Raw genomic sequence first — 20,916 nt, forward strand, 5'->3', positions numbered from 1 at the left:
CAAACATTGGATGAACAAAATACAAAACAGTTTTTTCAGATTCAATCTCCTGACAAATTGATCTTGGACTACTGCTAAAACAGTCTCTTAATTCAATATATTTTCTGTATTGATCTTCTCTGCTGCACATTTTCAAATAAAAATTGATTACAGCTTCAATGGTTTATTTGTAGAATGATACCATCTTAAACACTTCCTATGCACCTTGTACCTGATGAATTAGTGCTAACAGAAGTTCACTTTCCCCTAGTGATAGGCCTTCTTCACCATTCAAATCAGAGAGAAATAAGAGATGCAGACATTGGAATCTGGAGCAAGAATCTGCTGGAGGAACTGAGTGGGTCAAGCAGCATTTGCGGAGAAATAGGGATCGTCAGCTTTCGGGTCGAGACGGTGTCGATAGCTAGTATAAAGAGGTGAGGGGGGAGGAGGGGGGGAGGTAGGATCTAGCAGATGATAGGTGGGACCAGGCAAGGATGGGGATGATGGGCAGATGGAGTTACGGAGCAGGAGGGGAGGGTGGATGTAGAGTTAGAGGCTGGAAGGTGATAAGTGGAGACAACAAACGGCAACCAAGTTCTGGAATCTGGTAAGCAAGCAAGGTGATAAGTAGAACCACATGAGGGAGGGTACAGGAGGCCCTGTGGGTTAAGTGTGTGGGTGATGGGCAGACAGAACCAGGTGGGGGAAGGGAAAGAAACCCCCCCTACCCTGTCCCATACCGACCTGTCTGTCTGCCTTCTACCTTGTCCTCTGCCAGGGAAGAGGGGAAAAGTAAACTAGAAGAACAACACCTCATCTTCCACTCGAGTTGTCTGCAACCCAACAATGAACAGTGAATTTTCCAACTTCAGGCAACCCACCCTCAGTGTGTTCATTTCTATCTCCTTCTGATCCACCCAGGTTCTCTCAACCCCCACCCCTCTTTCCAACCAACACCCCCAGCTGTGCCCCCCACCATTACCCAATTTATTTCCCCTCCCACCATGGTTCTATCTGCTCATCATCCCTCCCATATATGGTTCCACATCACCTTCCTTACTTATCAGAATGCAGAATGTTCAGTCATTTATTGTCTCTGCTTATCACCTTCCAGCCTCTGATTCTATTTCCACCCTCTCCTCCTGCTACCTGGCTCCATCTGCCCATCATCCTTGGCCTCAGCTGATTATCTGCCAGCTCCTGCCTCACCCCTCCTGCTATCTCCACTCTACTCTCTCAGTCCTGATGCAGGCTCTCCACCCAAAACGTCAACTATCCCTCCATCTTGATGCCGCCTGACCTGCACAGTTTTCCCAGCAGTTTGGGTTTTTTTTGATACAAATAAGAAATTGGTTTATTCTGTCTTCTACCTTCCAAAAAAACCTTACAATCTTCAATGGGCTACATCAGAGTCCCTACTAAACTCTAGCACGTACAAGCTAGCCTATCCGACCTTTCCTCATTAGACAACCTGCCAATTCCAGCCTAGTCTAGTAAACCTCTGAGTTGCTTCCAACACATTTGAATCTTTAAGGAGAATAATACTGTACACAGTAATACTGATGTGGTCTCACCAATGCCTTATACAACTGAAGCATAACCTTCCTATGTTTGTATTTAATTACTCTTGCAGTAAACAGCAACATCCCATTAGCTTTTCTATTGCTTGCTGCACCTGATAGTAGCTTCCTGCAAATCATGCACGAGGACACCCAGATCTCCAAGCTCTCCAATGCCTCGTCAGCTAGATAGATACACAGATATTTTTTTATATTTACATACGCACATACAATTTTTTTCCTACCAAAATGGACGATTTGACATTTCCCCCACAGACATTCTCCCACTCACTTAACCTATCAATATACCCTTGTAGCCTCCTTCTGCCAACATATTATTTACCTTTCAAACTGCTTGCAATACCTTTGAAATTGAACCTTCCACTTGCTGGTTCTTAAGACAGTGATTTTATCCTAGAATAGTGCCCCTTACGATTAAAGCTAATGTATAAAAATAATATAAAGCTGCTTACTTTAAACAAGGAAACAAATGAAAAAGGGAGAAAATAATAGCTAATGACAACATGCATACAGGGTCCCTCAGATTTTTAAACGAATGACTGAATACAAAAAAGTAAAACTTATTCATTCTGTACTGTCAAGAAGAAAATACAGGCAGTGGTTATGAATAATGTGGTGTCAATAATTTTTGACGAGTTTCTGCAGAGGAGACTTTGACTTATTCTCTTCCATCGCTAAAGAGCAGTACAACAAAAATAGCTGCAGAAGAGCAGGGAAAAGCAACAGGATCATCTATGGTGCTAGGATGTTCTATCAATCTGGAGCCCAGCGGAAGCCCATTTAAAATAATGGTTATATTAAAGAATTATGATCAGTAATTCCAAACAAATTTGCTAAGTGATTGATTGATGGGATTGGGTACAAGATATCTAAAAAAAGAATGGAAATGACATCACACATTTGTTGGGTGGTGGAGAATCTAAATAAAAATTGAAAGTTGCTCATCAATTGTTGCATACAGATTGCACCTGTGTCCAGCTAGAATTATAATAGGAATAATAATCAAAACAAATCCATGGAACAATTCAACCAGCTTTTACAAATAAAACCTAGGAGAAGACAAGAACAACTAAGGAATCACTATTGACCTGAATTTATGTAGTTGTCAGTTTATTTCATAGTGAGTTTACAATTGTTTCTCTTATTTTATTGGAATAGCCAAATCAATATTTTTTTCCCATTGCTGATAATTATTGGCTGACTTTTACATTAGACAAGACAAAAATTTGTCCTCCTCAACATAAAGTTTAGAAAATCTTATGATTTGTCATCTCCTACAAACTAGCAGCTACAACAACATATCCTTCACTTGCTTTTACCCATTTTAACTCTTCGCCATTTCTTCTCAAGCCCCAGATTAATGCGAATTGTAGCATCCTGTCATGGAGACAAAGTAGTTTAATATCCTGTTCTCACCAGGCCTCCAAACATGCAGCAATCCAAGTATTAGCAGCCAAGAACATGGAACAGGTGCTTACACAGAAGGAAGCTTGTTTTAGCTCAAGATAACACCAGGAGCAGCAGAACTTTACAGGCAGGCTTTGCTTTTATTATTAGGATCCTCTCTACAAAAGGCCATGAATGAAGGCAGGCCATTTATGTAATGGATCCATTTCAAACCCTTATTCAAATATGCACATTTTAACAAAAAGTTGTGGCACAGAGGTTAAAATAAAAAGATTTACCTCAATGGTTAGCCACACAAAAACAGTGATTGTTAGTATTATACAATAAATGATTTGAAAGCTGGGGCTGTTTTCTTCAGAATAAGGGAGATTAATGGGCAATTTGAATGTGGCTTTTAAAATTACGACGAGATGGGCAAGGGTTACCACAGGCATGCAGTTCAGGCTCCTGGAATGGCAAGATCTATTAAATGCAGAAGATTTAAGGAGTGAGGAGAATCAGCTTTATTTTTTTTTAATTAAGTTCAAAAGGGCTGAGAGGCAAATGCAAAACACCAACAGACTTTCTGACTGATGCAAAATGTATGTTGTTTTTGTTAAGAAACAAGGAATATCCTGGATTTGAATCTTTACCCATCCAGCAAAGATCAGGTAAGTGGGTAGTTGAACAATCAAAGAACGAAAGGCTTCATTCACATGGTGCCTCTCTGGAGCACTGCAGTGTAGCCAATTATTTCAGTAGCATAGTCACTGCATGAATACAATTAGATTACCTACTTGCTCAGGTCCTGATCATTTCCAATGGTTGTTAATTTTAGGGTTTTGCAATGCATCAAAGCACTGACCTAGGCAGCACAAACCTGAAATATAAATCCAGGTATTATGACACTAATTGGATCTGGGAGAGATGTTAACTGAGGCTAGAGCAGATGCCCCTGTGAGCTTTCACTCTCAAAGAGTAAACAGTTCCAAAAGCAATCTGAAAAGAGAAGAGGTCCAACTGACATTTCCGCTGTTTCTCTTTTGTGGCACTGGGACAAGGAGGATTTGTCCAGCAGAAGAAAACTCACTCTCTCCGATTATCCCAACTTCTGGCCACCATCCCTACGAGAAGTTCCTCACACCCACTTTCCTGGAAGCCACAACCCAAGAAATCATCTGCTCCATGTCATCTTCATGTCAATTCCAAGCAGAAAGGGGACCATGACATTTTAATGTAATCTGGCAGCTTATGCCCAAAAATAAAAATCAGCGTTGAAGCCCTGCTCCCTCCGCCAGCTGGGAAGTTAACTCAGAAGTGAGCTGCCCACCGTAAACCACTTTGAACTTACAACAACTCCAGTTTAGGCAGGTGCTTAAACGGAAATTGAAAATCAAGGGTATAGATAGATATAAAAAAAAAACTTCTGGAAACCTGTAGCGAGGCAACAGGATTCCAACACCAGACATCATCATCTCCTCCTTTCTCAACATTCCCTTTGCAAATCCCTGGTCCACGTTTCTGCCCCCACCAACCATTCCCCTTCTTACGACATTTTCCCATGTAAACACAGGAGGTGCAACACTTGTCTTCTCACCTCTTCCCACCATTCAAGATCTGAAAAGTCCTCCCAGGTGAAGCAGCAATTCACTTGCACTTTTCCCAGTCTAGTGACCTGCATTCAGTGCTCATAATGCAGTATCCTCTATAATGGATAAACCAACTGCAGGTTGGGCGACAGCTTTGTGGACACCTGGGCTCAGTCAGCAGTGGTGATCCTGAGCTTCCTGTTGCCCGCCATACGAGTACTCCCTTCCACTCCTGCTCTGACTGGATTTGTCCTCCTGTATATTGTTATAATGAAGCCCAACAAAACTTGAAGAACAGCAGCTCACATTTCACCTGGGCATGTTGCAGCCTTCCATGCTCAATATCAAATTCTCAAAGGTCTTAGAATGGGTCAGGTCATCCATCTCTGATATTGGTTCAGTTTTCCTCTCTCCATTAGTTGAACCTGACCTGCTCAGCGCAACCGAAGGCTCTGCACTTCACAACTTTTTACCCTCCTCTGTGTTCTCACACTAACTGCCTTCACTTCATAGCTTTTATATTTGTTTCATGTTTTCCCTCTCTAATTGCCCCCAATAACCCACCGACTAAGAAGATAAGATCTTTATTAGTCACATGTACATCGAAACACACAGTGAAATATATCTTTTGCGTAGTGATTTTGGGGGGCAGCCTTCCCCAGGCCTCACACATCAGAGATATTCCCTTTGTCCCATCTTGCCATCCCCACAGTCTCTCCAACTTAAAAATAACTTGGTTTCTCTCCTTCCCAGTTCTGACAGAGTCCTTAAACTGAAATGTTAATGCCATTTCTCCTTCCACAGGTGTTGCCTGAACAATGAGTGCTTCCAACATTTTCTATTTTTATTTTTTGCAGAAACAACATTGCTAAGATAAGATAAAGGTATCCTTATTAGTCACACGTACATCAAAACACACAGTGAAATGTATCTTTTTTGCGCAGAGTGTTCTGGGAGAAGCCCGCAAGTGTCGCCACGCTTCTGGCGCCAACATAGCATGCCCACAACTTCCTAACCCGTACATCTTTGGAATGTGGGAGGAAACAGGAGCACCCGGAGGAAACCCACGCAGACACACGGGGAGAACGTACAAACTCCTCACAGACAGCAGCAGGAATTGAACCCGGGTCGCTGGCATTGTAATAGTGTTACGCTAACCGCTACAATACCATGCCTGCAACATTATTTAATGATTAACTACGAAATATCAACATACATTGGTAGGGCCAAATAGCTTACCTCTGCATTGTAATTCCTAGAATAATTTTAAATAATTTTGAGATGCTCTGACAAAGTTGAACAGGCCCAAGAACACGAGGAGAATAGAAGGAGATGGGATAAGGAATCTAGGTTTGATTGACAATGTGGGAAGACAAGAGATTTCGCAGATGAATCGTCAAAGTTGTGAAGCTGTCAACATAACCGTCTGACATTACATCACTTCTTATTTAAACCTGATTGACAGATATAGCAAAGTTATTTAAAAGGTCTGCAATGACAGGGCTAAGTTTGAATATCTCTATATCTGCTTATATATAGGTACGTAGGCTGAAAAGAATCAGAGGTATTCACGACATGAACAAGTTAGAAGGGAACAAGTTGGGAGAATGAAGCTGCAAATGACGGCACACTAGTAAATAAAAAAAAGTATAGAAAACTAGATTTGGAAAAGCTAAACGAGAGATCATAGAAGCAATGGTCATTAAGTGCCAGAACCATAACCGAAGAGTTGTGCTGTCAATAGTTGTCACAAACTAATCGTAATCCAGATCAAATATTCCTCTCAAGTATAATTAAGATGCATTTGTGTCTAATACAAAAACAAGGAACGATCACCAACATTCCAGTTGGCCAACAGTTATCAGGCTGTCCACCACCATGAGTACTGTTTGCTTGGAGTAACTGCAGTATGATTCTTGCTGTCTGTGTGGGTTCTTCTCAGCCACATTTTGCTTCCAGTCTAATTCTGTGATTCCAAAGCATTTGGGGATGACATATTGCTGCACAGACACGAACCATATACACACTACCCCCTGCCCTGGCTGAAATCTTAGCTGATACTGTACCTAGGATCTATTTGAGGGCCTTAATATTACTCTGTGTAGTGCTTTGATAAGCATTTCAAGTACTAACCTTCAAATATTATTGCAGAGACCACAACATAGAATATTCCCCACAAGGCTGCAAATCAGGTTCAACTGCTGACCGATGCAATAGCACATTATATTTACAGATTTCCGCTTCAATGAAAGAAAATTAGTCAAGTTCAGCTGTTCTGTCCATCATGCCTATGCCAGCTTTAAAGATATTATCCAGGCATTAAAGTAATAATGTGCCTCTGTACACGAGACCACATTCACCCCTTTGTAATCATACCAGGCTATAAACTTTTTAAGATGGTGTTCACTGTGAAAGAGGTGATGTATTGATGTAAATGTGAAAACTGCCATGAAGAGAGAATATAACAAAATAAGAAATAGGAATTGGAATAGGCAGTCCATCACTTCAAGTGCTGAGGTGATCAATCGTGGGCAATCTTCCACCTCAATGCTACTTTCCTGCACTGTTTTCTTCATTTCCCCTAACTTGAAGGAACCCAGTGCTCTGAGAGTCATCCAGGTAAGAGATTTCTACAGATTCACTGTCCTCCAAGTGAAAAAATTTCTCATCTATCCTAAGTGGCCTTCTGAGACTATTACCCCCTTATTCTAGGCTGTACAGCCAGTGGAAACATCTTCCCTGCAACCAGCCTATGTAAGAACTTAACTTTCAGTGAGAGCATTTCTTATTTACACAAACTCTAGAGAGCACAGGCCTAGTCCACTCAATCTCTACTCATACAGCAGACCCACTAAATCAGTCTGGTGGAACTTCACAGCACTTGCTCCATGTTAAACAGTACACGATGTTCCAGGTGCAATCTCACCAAGGACCTACATTGCAGTAAAATATCTGCACTATTTTACTCAAATCCTCTCGTGATGAAGGCCGTCTGCCTTCATAATTGCTTGCTGCACCTGCATGTTGGCTTTAAGGGACTTATGTACAGGCATACATGACCCTTTGAACATCAACAGTTTCTAATCTGTTAGCATTTTTTTAAAAAATCCTGTTCTGTACACCGCAGTAGATAACCTCACATTTCCATATTATAATCTATCTGCTATGTTTTCACCCACTTAGCTTGTCTAAATGCCCTTGAAGCCTTTTTTCATCCTCCCCTCCTCACAATCCCACCAAGTTTTGTACCATCAGCAAACTTTGAAATACAATATTTGGTCTCCTCAGCCAAATCATTGTGACTAATTGGGTCCCTGTCCCTGTAGTACCCCACACAAAGCCTGCTCATACAAATTTTATTTATTCCCATTTTGCTTTCTGTCAGTTAACTAAGTCATGTCAAAGTCGATTTTATTGTCAGATGCACAAGTACATGTATGCACAGGTGCAATGAAAAACTTACCTGCAGCAGCATCACAGGTACATAGCATGAGAGGTACAACATTCAAACAAAAAACATAAATTATAAAAAATTATGCAAGAAAGAACACAATTAGAACAAAAGGAAAACAAAGTCCATTGTAGTGCAAAGTGGTCACAGTGTTGCTATCGTGACGTAGTGATTAGGGTTGTGCAAGTTGGTTCAAGAAGCAAATGGTTGAAGGGAAGTAGCTGTTCCTGAACCTGGTGACGTGGGACTCCAGGCTTCTGTACCTCCTGCCTGATGGTAGCTGCAAGATGGCATGACCTGGATGCTGGGGATCTTTAATAATAGATGGTGACTTTTTGAAGCAGCGCCTCTCATAGATACAACTGATGGTACCCATGATGTATTGGGCAGAGTCCACTTCTTTCTGCAGCTTCTTATGTTCCTGCACATTCAAATTGTTGTACCAGACCATGATGCAACCAGTCAGGATACTTTCAGCAGTACATCTGTGGAAGTTTGAGTGTTCGGTGACATGCTGAACCTCTTTAGCCTTCTAAGAAAGTAGAGACACCGGTGTGCCTTCTCTGTGATCACATTTATCACAAGTCATCCAATATGTTAGTGCCCAGAAATTCAAAGCTGCTGACCCTCTCTACCACCAATCCACCAATGTAGACTGGCACACGTTCACCCTCCTTTCCCTTTGTTGGGAGTATATTACCTCCAATTCCACGTACTCTATTCTTGTTGACCAACCACCTGTGTGGGACCTTATCAAAACATAGAACATTACAGCACTGGACAAGCCATTCAACCCATGCTGTTGTACCAATCTTGATGCCAATTTATGCTAAATGTCCTCTTCCTGTGTATCATCCATATCCCTCCATTCCTTTCATATTCATGTGTCCATCTAAAAGCCTCTTAAACTCCACCAAACCGCCTGCTTCCACTACTACCCCCCGTTATCCATTCCAGGCACCTACCACTCTCTGTGTAAAGAAAACTTCCCCCCTCTAACCTTAGTACCTCCTCTGGTGTTTGATATTTCTACCTGGGGGAAAAGATACTATCTACCCGATCTATGCCTCTCATAATTTTAAAAACCTCTATCGGGTATCCCCTCAGCCTCCGACACCCTAGGGAGAACAACGCAAGTTTGTCCAATCTTTCCTTATAGCTCATACCCTATAATCCAGGCAGTATCCTGGTAAACTTCTTCTGCACCCTTTCCACAGTCTCCAAATCCTTGCTATAATGGGGAGACCACAACTGCACGCAATACTCCAAGGGCGATCTGACTAAAATTTTACATAGCTGCAGCATGACTTCCTTACTCTCATACTCAACACCCCCACCAATGAAGGCAAGAGTGCCATATGCCTTCTTTACCATTTTATCCACTTGCATAGCCACTTTCAGTGAACTATGGACCTGGATCTCAAGATCCCTCTATACCTCAGTGTTATTAAGGGCCTACAATTAACTGTATACTTCCTCCTTACATTTGACCTCCTAAAGTGCAACACCTCACACTTGCCTGGATTAAACTCCATCTGCCACTTCTCTGCCCATATCTGTAACTGATCTATAACCCACCGTATTCTTTGATAGTTCTTTACACTGTCCACAACTCCACCAATCTCTGTCATCCACAAGCTTGCTAATCAACCCATCTACATTTTCTTCCAAATCATTGACACATATCACAAACAACAGAGGTCCCAGCACTATTCCTTGCAGAACACCACTGGTCACAGACCTCCAGCCAGAATAACAGCCTTCAACTCCTATTCTGTCTTCTATAGGCAAGCCAGTTCTAAATCCAAACTTGCAATTCACCCTGGATCCCATGCATCCTTATCTTCTGAATCAACCTACCATGAGAGTCCTTATCAAATGCCTTGTAATGTCCACTGCTTTACCCTCATCAAGCTCCTTTGTCACCTCCTTGAATAACTTAATCAAGTTTCTAAGGCCTGACCTGCCCCACACAAAGCCATACTGACTGTCCCTAAACAGGCCGTGCCTTTCCAAATGCACACAAATCCTATCCCTCAGTATCCTCTCCAATAGCTTCCCTACCACTGAAGTGAGGCTCACTGGCCTATACTAACCTGGATTGTACATATTTGCACAACATTTGCTGCTCTCCAGTGCTCCAGGACCTTGCCTGTTGCTAGTGAGGACACAATAATCTTTGTCAAAGCCCCAGCAATCTCCTCACTTGCTTCTTTCAAAAGACTCCTGAAAATCTAACTACAGATCCACTGATTGTACGTTATCTATTCTTGAATCACAAGTTCAAAGAACTCCAGCAGATCAGTCAAGCACAATTCCCTTTACACAAGTCCATGCCGACTTGGCTCAATCCTATTATTCTTTTCAGATTGATCCATCATTATATTCTTCATTACAAGTTCCAGCAGTCTCCCCAACCACTAATGCTAGGCTACTAGGTGGGTAGTTCCCTATTTTCTCCACTCCTCCTTTCTTAAATAAAGGGGTCACATTTGCCACCATCCAGTCTGCAGGAATCATTCCAGAATCTGTAGAACTTGGAACAAAAATCATTGCATTCACAATCTCCATAACCACTTCTTTCAAAACCCTGTGACATTGATAATCAGCTTTCTAACTTCTCCAAAGCCTTTTAACTAATAATACTTTCCTTCAGTTCCTCCTTACTACTTGATCCTCATTTCTGATTTCAAGCAAGTTTTTTTGTGCCTTCTTCGATAAAGACAGATAAGTGTTTAACCTCTCTGCTGTTTCCTAATTCCTCATTATCTCAAAGTCTTTCATCTCTGTCTATAAGGGAAGCACATTTGCTCATGTTAATCTTTTCATTTTTGCATTTCTATGGCTCTTAGTCCATTTTTATGTTTATTGCCAGTTTACTCTCATTTTCTGTTTTCCTTGAGAATGATTATCCCACTATTATACTCAGCAGTTCATGCACTATTCACAGCAATCACGATTGCTGACTGATTGCATTTTAGATGTTTCTGAATTAATTAAATGTTGCTGTACCACAGTTCCAATAAATAAGGATTTAAATGAATATTAATGCAGGACCTAACTGCTCCATGACCTTGTGCAATATGAATGGTAACAACTGGTCCTCTCTGACAGTTTCCAATTAATAACCATGAGACTTCCACCAATTGCACAGTAGGTAAAGTCAGTTCACAGCAAATCAATGGAGTTAAATTAAATTCCCTTATTTATTTCCTCACTTCCAAGCCATTTTGTGTGATCTTAACCCAGGTGGTTGGGAGTCTGAGGGGGGAAGAAGGGTGGGAGGAAAGTGTTCCAACTGACCGCAGTACTTCCAAATATAAAAAAAAGGAAAAATGAATTGGTCACTGCTTCTACACTTTGCTCAATATTCCACAAACCTTTCTTGAAGACCATGAAAAGTATTGAGCACAAGATCTGGCTCACTAAGAATTCTTTCATACTGGTGAGGTCTTCTGACACTTGCAATCAAGGACTGTGTGAATAATTGCCATAAATGACCTTTCAGAATGTGCCTTGCACTCTCTGAACTGCATCTCAGCAAGGTAGAACCTACATCCCACTAAGATAATAGGGACAATAAGGAGAGAAAAAGTACAGGTCCTCTCCAGGTTACAAACACTTGACTTAATATACAGCCCATACATATGAACGACTGTTTGGGAGACCTATGGGACGGATTTGCCAGCTGCTGCAAGGCTGCAGCCATCTTCAATCGCCTGGAAACTCCATTCGCTGCAGTATTTCCAACTTGCGAACTGTCCAGGTTATGAACAGTTCACAGGACGGGAACCCTGCCATTATCTGGGGAGGACCCATATTAGACAAACTCACAGGTCTAAAGGCCAACAAATCCCTTGGACCTGTTGGCCTGCATTTTAGGGCCTTAGAAGGAAGTGGCTGCAGATTAGAATCCAGGGAATTTTGGTGGATTACAGAGGACCTAGAGGACTGAAAAAACATAAATGTAGTGCCACTTTTCAAGAAAGTATGAAAATGAAACAGGAGACATAGGCCAGCTGGCCTAACGTCTGCCATTGGGAAAATGCTCACATCTGTTAGGATGTCAGCAGGACATTTAGAAAATCACAAGATAATCGAGGAGAGTCAACATAATTTTAAAATAGTATTTGACAAATTTGCTCAAGTTCTCAGAGGAGTCTAGTGGATATTTCCAGAAGGTATTTGTTCAGGTGCCATATAAAGGATTACTGCGCAAAATGAGAATGTACCTGATTGGGGGTAATACAGGTCATCCCCAGGTTACAGCAGGGTTCTGTTCTTGTTAACTCTTCTTTAACTAAACAGTCCACAAGTCAGAAATGTGGCCGTGAACCAAGTTCCCACACAGCAGAAGATGCCTGCAGCCCTGCAGCAGCCGGCAAATCCACCCCGCCAATCTCCCCAACACTCATTCTTATATACAGGTTGTACACAAGTCGGGGGTTTGTAAGCTGGGGAGGACCTGTATATTGGCACAAATAGGGAATGGTTAACTCACAGAAAGCAGAGAGCCAGGACAAGTGTAATCATTAACTACTGGGGTGCCACAAGGATCACTGCTGGGACCTCAACTATTTATAATCTATATTAATGGCTTGAATCTAGAAACTGAGTATATTATAGACAAACTCACGCAGAGATAAGTGGCTAAGAAAATTTGATGACACAGAATCTGAATAAGGGATATAGATGAGTTAAGTGAATGGGCAAGGAGATAGCATCTAAAATACAATGTGCAAAAATGTGAGGTTACCCACTTTAGAAGGAAGAATGAAAAAGCAAATTAATATTTAAATATAGTGAGATTATAAAATGTTGTAGTACAAAGGGGTCTGGAAGCAATAGTGCATGAAATGCAAAAGGATTGGGCAAGCAATTACAAAGGCAAATGGAATGTTGGCCTTCATTGCAAGAAGTAAGGAGTACAAAGATAGAGAAGTTTTCATGCAACTTTACAGGGCAATGGCGAGACTAAACCTGGAGTACTGCATACAGTGTTGGTCCCCATATTTAAGGAAGGAAGTACTAATAATGCAGGCATTTCAGAGAAGGTTCCCTCGATTGATTCCTGGGATGAAAGGATTGAAGTGTGAAGACAGGTTGAGCCTATACTCATTGGAACGTAGAAGAATGAAAGGAGATCTAATTGGAACATACAATGGGGGGATGGCAGGCTGTAGATTACAGGAGTTTTCCCTGGTGAGGGTATCTAGAACTAGACAGCTTTGTTTCAGAATGGGCGGGTGGGTGGGAGGGAGGAGGGGTGTCACCCATTTCAGCCAAAGACAAAGGGGGAAACTTTCTTCTCGAGAAGCTGCGAATCTTTGGAATTCTCTACCCCAGGAGTCGTGGAAGTGGAATCATTGAATATATTTATAGAGTCAGAGTACTACAGTACAGGAACAGACCATTCAGCCCATCTAGTCCATGCCAGCCTGATCTTCTGCCTAGTCCCATCTACCTGCACCTGGATCATATCCCTCCAAACTCCTATCTATGTATCTATCCAAACTTCTCTTAAATGTTACAATTGAACCTGCATCCACCACTTCCGCTGGCAGCTCGTTCCACACTTGCACCACCCTCTGAGTGAAGAAATTTCCCCTCAGATTCCCCTTAAATATTTCACCTTTCACCCTAAACCTATGTTTTAGTCTCACCCAACCTGAGGAGAAAAAGCCTGCATACATTCACCCTATCTATGCCCCTTAATTTTGTACACCTCTAAGATCTCCCCTCATTCTCCTGCACTCCAGGGAATAAAGTCCTAACCTATTCAACCTTTCCCAATAATTCAGGTCCTCAAATCCCGACAACATCCTTATAAATTTTCCCTGCACTCTTTCAAGCTTATTGATATTGTTCCCGTAGGTAGGTGACCAGAATTGCACACAATACTCTAAATTTGGCCTCACCAACATCTTATACAACTTCAATATAACATCCCAACTCCTGTACTCAATACCCTGATTTATGAAGGCCAAAGAGGCAAATGCTCTCTTTACAACCCTATCTACCTGTGCCTCTTTCAAGGAACAACGGATCAGTATTCCCAGATCCCTTGTTCTACCACACACATCAGAGCCCTACCATTCACTCTGCAAATCTTACCCTGGTTTGTCCTCCCAAACTGCAACACCTCACACTTGTCTGCATTAAATTCCATCTGCTGTTTTTCAACCCATTCTCCTAGCTGGTCAAGATCACGCTGTAAGCTTTGATAAGCCTTCCTTGCTGTCCACTACGCCCCCAATCTTGGTGTCATCTTCAAATTTGCTGATGCAGTTTGCCACGTTATCATCTAAATCATTAACGGACTCAGCACCAATCCCCACGGCCCACCACTAGTCACAGGCCTCCAGTCAGAGAAATAACCACCTACTACCACTCTCTGGCTTCTCCCACTAAGCCAATGTTGAATCCAATTGACTACTTCATCCTGAATGCCAAGTGACTTAACCCTCTGGAGCAACTTCCCATGTGGGACTTTGTCAAAGGCCTTGCTAAAATCCATGCAGACAATGTCCACTGCCTTTCCCTCATCAACCTTCTTGCTAACCTCCTTGAAGAACTCGCTAAGATTGGTTAGACGTGACCTACCATGCACAAAGCCATGTTGACTATCCCTAATTGGGCCCTGTCTATCCAAATACTTATATATCCTGTCCCTTAGAATACCTTCCAAATAGTTGTGGTCAGTTCAAGACTTCCCACGGGAGTATCAAGAGTGCTGCAGGATGATGCCATTGGGATAGCTGCCTTTAACACTGGCAGGGGCTTCCAAGGACTGGAGTGACAGCCTTTCCCATGAGCCCTTCTAATTCACCTTCAGAGGCCTAGATGGCTACACAAGTGCAGTCAGTAATGCTTTTAACACCAGGCAAGCCAGAAACTTCAGAGCTCCAGCGATCAACCTGGAGTAAGCAAGATGCTAGGCTGATGAACACATCACCTTTCCCTTTGTCAGCCTGGTATCTCACTTGTGCACTGTGGACGAGGGATGATAGTAGCCTTGAAGCAGCTGGAGTCATAAAAATAAAAGATGCCAACTTTGACAGACTATGGCCACTTGTAGGAGGCTGCTAAGATTAACAAGAGCCAGCACCGTGAAGCACAGTGCTGAGTTCTAGCTGGGAAAGTCACACTTTGTGTACAGGATCTGTAAGCTAGGGGAAAAGTCCACAGGCAACCACCCAACCCCTTCCTCACACACTCTCCTCCCGAGAACTCCCCTTTCAATTGCAGTCTTTCCGATCGGGATGAGCAGCAGATAGTAGCACCTGTAGTAAGCCAAGGGTTTGAAGGAGATAAATAAGACAAAAACAGAAGCAAATTCCAAGCTGAACAATCTTTGTGGATCCTGACAGCATCTGACCCCTCAATCTGAAGGGGTTTCGAGTGAATCAGTAACCAACGCCAATCCCAAGAGGTTATACTGAAAAATTGGGTCTGGAACGCAATTACAATTAGGATGCCTATTTGCATATATTCATTACGCACCTGGGCATGTCTGGCAGGCACCTCAACCATCTGAATGAAATAAACAGTTAACGCATGTGCCCAGAAGCATTACAACTGGAACATGATGCCAAGTCAATTACTATAAAACTGACTCATTGCAATTAAGCTGCAACTTTCAGGTGCTCTGATTTTTCGGGTTCATTTTATCATCTGGTCAACTGTAAGAGGCTAATACATGCGAAATCCATTTTTGTTTCTAAAGTAATAATTCTTTAATAACTTCTGAGTGACATACCATGTATTCTCATCAAATGCTAACAAAGGCTAAAAGAGCTTTTTGTATTCTTATTTGCCTCATGTAACTATAACCACATTGAAAGCACAATGTTCACAGCAGCGTAGCAATAATTAACAGTAACTGTTGACTTTGGCAAAAAAAAATGATGTGCACAGGTATAATTCTCATTTGTATCAGCTTTGTTATACCCTTGACTGAAGTTCAATTTAAGAAAAAATGTTGGTACACATTCAAGAATGCAGTAGACTGATGCATGAAACAGAAGAAAATAATGGTAAATGTCTTGTGTGGGGCACCAGGGAAGTGTGGAAGAGCAGGACTTATCCTTCCTTGGAGAAAAAGGTACACACCTCCACTCATATGTAGGGTCAGCACTATTATAACTGGGTGGTGACAATGAGGACAAATAAGAGACTTGTAATTTGGGAAGGGGTGGCAGGTTTGAAAAATTGTGCTCTGGTTTCTGACAGTCCAGTATGGCAGCTATCCTACTGGCTGACTGAAGGTCCAACAGAACAGGGGCACAAGTCAGTAATTGTCTGAAGTGTCTCAATTTGACTTTGAAATTTAGATTCAGATAGATTGAAACTTAGAGCCTTTGAAGTTATCAAGAGTTGACTACCGCAACAGTAATTTTGGATGCACGGCACAGGAAGAAGCCATTCAGTCCAAGCCATCATTTAGGCTCCACTCGAGTCTCTTCCCACCTTTCATCATCTAAGTCGATCAAGGTAACATCTTGTATTGATGGCCTTTAGTTATGCTCTTCCCCACATGTGGGAATATTCTCTAGGAATCACTCCATAAAACCCTCCATAATTTTAAAGATAACCCCCTTGGCATTCCTTGCGATGGAAAAGAGATCAAGCCTGTTCACCATTGCCTAATATATACACCCTTGCATACTGTAGCAATCTAGTAAATTTTCTGTGCACAATCTCTAGTGCTCCTATAATGATTGCATAATATGGAGTACTGCTTTTAGTTCTGCTCATTAACTGTGGTCTTTGCAAGTTATGATACAGATTTAAGCTTTACTCCATTCCTCAAAACATTCACTCTTAGGTTAATGTTTATGGGGAGCACTTGTGGTAGTGTATTCTGGATCATCAGAAGACACTACAGGTTGAAACTCTCTAGTCCAGCAACCTTGGGACTTAACTACTGCCGGACCACAGAAATTGCCCCAGTCATCTTCCTCCGAGCAGGAGAACTGCTCTTTTTAAGTATAGACACTCCCCAAATTACACAAGGGTCCGGATACTGTCTGTAACCCAAAATTTCTATAAGTCGGAAACACTGTCAGCTGATAATACAAAAGTTGTGCCAGTAGGTTAATTAGCCACAGTCTAGTACAGATCTTAGTTAATTTTAGATCTTAGTTTGATCTTAATTAGATTGGTTAATTAATACAAATCTGTTCCACAGATTCAAAACATGCCAAGCCATGGGAGTTGCCAGACCACAAAGCTTCTCCAAAATGATAACTTAGGAGTTAACATTTTGTGAAGTGGAGTCTACCATGAATCTGCAAATTTCATAAATATAAGTAAGAGGAACAGAAGACAGCCATCCCATACTTTGAGTCTGCTCCACCATTCATCTTGACTGATCTTCTCTCTCATCTTCCTGCACTATGCCCATATCCCCTTAATATCATGACATCTATCAATCAGCTTCTGTTTGAATTAACTCAATGAGCAAGCTTCCAGAGTATGTTTCAGGGTGAAGAATTCCAAAGATTCACCATCACACGAATGAAGTTATTTCTCCTCATCCCAGTCCTAAACAGCCCTTTATTCTCAAAATGCGTTCCCTGGCCCTAGAGTCCTCAGCCAAAGGAAACATCCTTCCAGCATCCAGCCTGTCAAGTCCTGTAAGAATTCTGTAAATTTCAATCAAATCTTCTCTCATTTTTCTAAACCCTCAAGAATACAGACCTAATCTACTCACTCAAGTCTCTCCTCACTTGGCAAATCCGCATCAGTGGAAAAATCCAGTGAATCTTTTCTGCATTCTCTATGGCAATTACATGATTTCTGAAGTAAGGAGACCACAAACGTACACACTACCCCTGGGTGCTGTCTTGCCAAGCCCTGTATAATTGCTGCAAAAGGTCCTTACTGTTGTAGTCAAATCCTCTGGTAAAGGGCAAAATACTATTTGCCTTCCTAATCATTTAATGCACCTGCACATTGGCTTTAAGTACAGACACACTCAGGTCCTTTTGTGCAGGAACACTAACCAATCACTAACCATTTAACAAATCCTGTTTTTCTGTTATGTACACCAAAATAAATGATCTTGCACCTTTTCACAATATATTCCACCTCTCACTGTTTCACCTACTCGATCAGTGTGTCCATATTCTCTTAAAATCTCTTTACATCCTCCTCCATGCACACAACCTCATTTAGTATTGTCAGTAAACTTGGAAACATGACATTTGGTTTTCCCCAGTCAAATTATTGAGACCGATTTCAGTTATTCTGGCCATTTATCCTTAACGATAGCTGGCTAATAAATAATTTTCTGGTAGAAGTAAGAGTCCTCAAGCATGAACATCCCTCACTCATTTTACAGCGTTTCTTCTCTTTCAATGAGCTTTGCTACAAAAGAGTCTCATCATGGTCTTAGGATGCCCCAGAGGCTTTGGCAACATTTATTCTTCTGCGAATACAGACACTGTTGCAATGCAGGCAGGAATGCCAGCCATCCATATAAAGTCCAACTGAATAGTAAGCAGAATAAATGACTAATGTTTACTGGTGGTAGTTTTGAGAAAAAAATGTTTTGTGACACATTGAAAGAAATCTCCCTCTCACCTTCTTCAAAACAAAACTGTCATTAGATCCCTGACAATTCCCTGGCTCATGAGAACAGGTCCTCAATTTGATACCATCTCGTTCAAGACACAAAACCAATACTTGCAAAATGCTAAATTATATTATGTGCTCAAAGCCAGGAGCGCAGCTCAGTCCTGCAAATTTCACAATAGCTGATCCCAAGACAGAGGTAGGTAGATAATTAGTAAGCAAAGGTGTGAAGATTTACTGAGGTAGACAGGAATGCAGCAAAGTTTAGGTTACCATCAGATTAGCCATAAGTTTTATTAAATGGCAGAGCAGGCTTGAGGAAATGAGTGGTCTACTCCTGCTCCTAATTTTTATGTTAATTTGTTGATATGTAGCTGGCAGACAAGAAGGAGATGAGTAAGGTCCTGTAGGGATGGTCAGAAAATGCTCTCCTTTCTGGAACTTCATCTTGGTAACAAGGAACATAATTAGACCTGCATATCTTTGAATTAATGTACTATGCCTTTGAAAGGCTAAAGCAATTTGCTCTTGTTGTTATGATGATTAGGAATGAAAAGTATGACTTGTGTTAGAGAAAATGAATACCGTCCTTCCCCCCCCCGGTTGGCTCAGTAGCAAGATACCCCACCTCTCCCAAATGAGAGTGGGTTAAGACAGGAATTATTATTTTCTCTCCGATGAAAATGTAAACTTAGAGCCACAATTTTAATACAAAGTGCAAACCAGTAGAATTTTCCTCTCAACAATGGAAAGAAGATTTGTATACGAGAATACAAGATAAAACAATGGAGTGAGAGTCTCTTAACGATAAAACAGTTTTAGTAGGAAACAACTGGTTGACTTTCAGGAATTCGCAGTCTGATAATTAAAATTTTGAATTAGAATAAGAGATTTGATCACTTGGCCATTCAGAATAACACATTCTGATGAAAGGTCATCAGCCTGAAAGGTTAATTCAGGTTCCATTTCCACAGATGCTATGCTACAGTAAATATTTGGGTTCATAGTATCTGTGGAAACTGAAATTGCAGTAAATCTGGTCACAACTAACAAAAAGGTGATGGAAGAGTCTGACAGAGTTCAATGTAAAGCAAAAAAAAAGACAACAGAAACCTCGCAATCACAGAGACATACAGAACGGAAACAGGACCCTTGGTCCACTAAGTCCATGCAAACCCTAAACACCCATTTATACGAATCCCACTTTATTCTTCCCATATTCCCATCAATTCCTCCTACACCATGCACCTATATACACAGGCCAATTAACCTACCAACTCTCATGTCTTTGGAATGTGGGACCGAGCCAGAGCATCAGGAGGAAACTTGTGTGGTCACAGGCAGAACATGCAAACTCCGCACAGACAGCACTGGTAGGCAGGATTGAACCCAGATCACTGAACTGAGAGGAAGGAGCTTTTCTACTTCTATCACTCTACTTGATTTAGCTACTCATCTATAAAAATGAACACAATCTCAGCAAAGTTAAATTTATTGTTTCCCCCCCCCCCCACCAAAAAAAAACTGGCTCTTTGAGGACTATGTCACATTGTTCATAAGACACAAGGCCACAGCAAAATTGAAAAGTTAAGAACCATTTCTTATATAGAAATATAATACATTTGCCAATGTGCAAAGCATATTTCCATAGTGAGAAGAAGATTCTTTAGTAACAATGAAACCACAGCCAAAAGTTTACTGATGGACACTACCCTCTTTGCTGTGAAAATCGAACAATATTTCTAAGGACCAGTACTCGCTATCCTGGTATACCTTTGGGAATTTAACCACAAACCAGTAAGCTAAGCACTTACTACCTTACCTCAGATACAAATTAATGAGAGGATGATTTGAATTGGCATTGAAAAAAAAATCAAAAATAACATGAATGGCAAGAACAGCTTTCTCAATACATAATAAAGCCTCTAAAATAGTTTCAGGATAATGGTCTATCAATACAACTGTGGCCTTTTATACTAATGGTGATGTTTAAATTGAATTCATTTATTCTTGATGAGAATCTGGACCAACAAGCAGATTTAACAGCTGTAACTTAGTCAAAACTGCAATTGTTTCTTTGAAAATGTTAACTGATTATTTATTCTAGAGTAAGAAAGCAAATACATCTTCACACATCTCACTCCAAGTTGCCACACCTCGGGTAACAAACAGCAGCAGCATTAGTGACAATTTTCCTTTGTCACCATACGTTGCCTGCTTCAAGCAACGACTCAGACTGAGCATATCTGGGAGTGATTTTAACAGAAAGGTTAGCTGAGGAATTGATTACTTTCCGGTAGTCAGAAATTGCATATTTTTAAATGGACTTTAGCCATTTAGTTAAGCTTGC

General features: G+C 41.3%; 1 protein-coding gene across 13 annotated transcripts in view; it reads right to left on the bottom strand.

Annotated features, from left to right (window-relative positions):
* The window catches only part of LOC127572413 (sorbin and SH3 domain-containing protein 2-like), a 337,556-nt gene that overhangs the window by 207,895 nt on the left and 108,745 nt on the right, over positions 1–20,916 (bottom strand). The gene's annotated exons all lie outside the window — the stretch shown is intronic.

The sequence above is a fragment of the Pristis pectinata genome, chromosome 7 (genome assembly GCF_009764475.1).
Source record: "Pristis pectinata isolate sPriPec2 chromosome 7, sPriPec2.1.pri, whole genome shotgun sequence".
NCBI classification, from domain to species: Eukaryota; Metazoa; Chordata; class Chondrichthyes; order Rhinopristiformes; family Pristidae; genus Pristis; species Pristis pectinata.